Consider the following 2,635-nt stretch of genomic DNA (forward strand, 5'->3'; position numbering starts at 1 on the left):
GCAACTAACGTAAAAGGATTCTAAGTCTAAGTCAATAATTCTCAGCCTTTCTCAATTCTCCAACAAAACAGAATCATAATCAGAAATCAGCACCAACCCTCAGCGTCAACCAACACCAGTGTGAGGGACCTCTCAGTTGTACAAACACAAGTAATACAGACAAATAATACACAAGTAGGTACAAGTAAAGCAAGTAGCATATTCAGATAACATAGCATGCACAAATTAGGCAATCCAAAACAAGTAAGCAAACCCAAATAAGACAAACATATGCAAATGATGTATGCTTGCCCTATGACCGATAATATCATCTGTCGGTTATATAGCCAACCTGACATGTCCTGGTAGCTAACCATTGGACAGTCCCTACGAGCGCGTATCCCCAAGCTCAAAATCATAATCATTCAATGGGAGAGCTCATCCGAAAAGGTATAAGTGTCCGGCCACACTTACGACACAGGGTGAACAAAATCTTGGATCTTAACCTGGAGCAAGTGGAGCCGACCCATTGCATCTATCCCAGGAGATTCAAACTAAATCCAAAGCAAGTGGATCAATGCCACTGCATCTACCCAGGCAAGTGTATCAAAGTCAGAATCAAGTTCACTAACAATCTCATAATCATTATCATTCTCATCATCAATCTCATAATTATCATCATTCTCATTATCAATCTGATAAACCACTATTTTATGATTTATCTTGTACTCAATTGAGTGGTTTTTATTAACTCTTTACCCACTTATTCATACTATTTGCATGGTTTTATATTTCCTTCCTAATTATGTGTTTTGATTGAAAACATGCTTCTTTGATCTTATATTTGCTTATTATCAATCCTCTCTTATTACCATTAGATGCCTTGATATGTGTGTTAAGTGTTTTCAGAGATTATAGGGCAGGAATGGCTTGGAGGATGGAAAGGAAGCATGCAAAAGTGGAAGGAATACAAGAAGTTTGAGAAATTGCTAAGCTGTCTAGCCTGACCTCTTCGCACTCAAACGGCTATAACTTTAACTACAGAAGTCCAAATGACGCGGTTCTAGTTGCGTTGGGAAGCTAACGTCCGGGGCTTCGATTTGATATATAATATGCTATAGTTTCTTTGACGCTAGGTGACGCGACCGCGTGATCCATGCGGCTGCGTCGCAGTGACGGAAATCCAGCATGGTTGAATTTAGGACCAGCGAATTCTGGGCTGTTTCTGACCCAGTTTGCGGCCCAGAAAACACAAATTAGAGACTATAAAGTGGGAGAATGCATCCATTCATAAGGAGGCTCTCACAATTCACTTTTCATAGTTTTAGATGTATTTTTTAGAGGGAGATGTTCTCTCCTCTCTCTTAGGATTAGGATTTAGGACTTCTCTTAGTTTTAGGAGTGACTCTCAATCCCAGGTTCAATGTTCTTTTTGTTTATTTTCTCAATTTTGTTTATGACTCTTTATGTTTAGATTGATTTTCTATTTAATATATTTTGAGGTATTTCAGACTTATGATTGCTCTCTTTAATTTATGTTACTATTGCTTCCCATCTGAAGGCATTTTTATTCCAGCAAATTTACTTTTCCTCTTTTGGTCTTGGTTAAGGAATCAGTAACTCAGGAGTTATCAAACTCAATAGCATAATTGATAATTGTTATCTTTGCTAATTGAACTGAACTTCAATAATCCCAACCTTTTCTTAGGAAATAAATAGGATTCGAAGATCAAACTAATTAGTCCCTTGACTTTCTTTTGCTTTAGTAAAAGTTAACTAAGTGGAATTAAGATTCAACTTTCATTATTATTGATAAGGATAACTATGTCTGGACTTCTAATTTCTCATACTTTGCCAAAAGTTTATTTTACAATTATTTATTTATTTTATTTGTCATATATCTGTGCTCATTGCCCAAGCTCCAAAACCCCCAATTTACAAAACTCATAACCAATAATAAGAATATACCTCCCCGCAATTCTTTGAGAAGACGACCCGATGTTTAAATACCCGGTTATCAATTTAAAAGGGGTTTGTTACTTGTGACAACCAAAACTTTTGTAAGAAAGGTTGATTGCTTGGTTTAGTAACTATACTTACAACGAGAGTTTACTATAACTTCTAAACCATCAATCTTCAGTTCTTCACAATCTCATCTCAGTTCATATTTAATCTCAATTAAATTCATCCATCATTATCCATTCATCCTCATCATCAATCATCTTATTCATATTCATCATATATCACTTCACATCTTATTCATTTCTCTCAATTTTACTAACTCAATTAATTTGGTTTTTTCCCTAACTCTTCCATTGTCAATTCCACCAGCTCTAGACTCGTATTGAGATTTATAAAGGTTTAGAAGGCCAAAAGAATGATTAAAAGACTGAAAAACACACTTTTCCAAATTCTGGGGGTTGTGTGTATGTATGCATTAGCTTGCGTACGCAAGGCTAAAAATTTGGGTGTCGTGTACATGAGTCCTTGTTCACATATGTGAGAGTTGAAAACAGCAGCCTTCCTTCGTGTCACGTACTACGTCCGCGTACGCAAGATCACTGGGCAGTGCCCAGTGTTCGCGTCATGTGGCACCGCCGCGTACGCATGGTGTTGCAGAATTGCGAAAAGCTGTTAAATGAAAAATTCAGTTTTT

The sequence above is a fragment of the Arachis ipaensis genome, chromosome B07, assembly GCF_000816755.2.
Source record: "Arachis ipaensis cultivar K30076 chromosome B07, Araip1.1, whole genome shotgun sequence".
Taxonomy (NCBI): domain Eukaryota; kingdom Viridiplantae; phylum Streptophyta; class Magnoliopsida; order Fabales; family Fabaceae; genus Arachis; species Arachis ipaensis.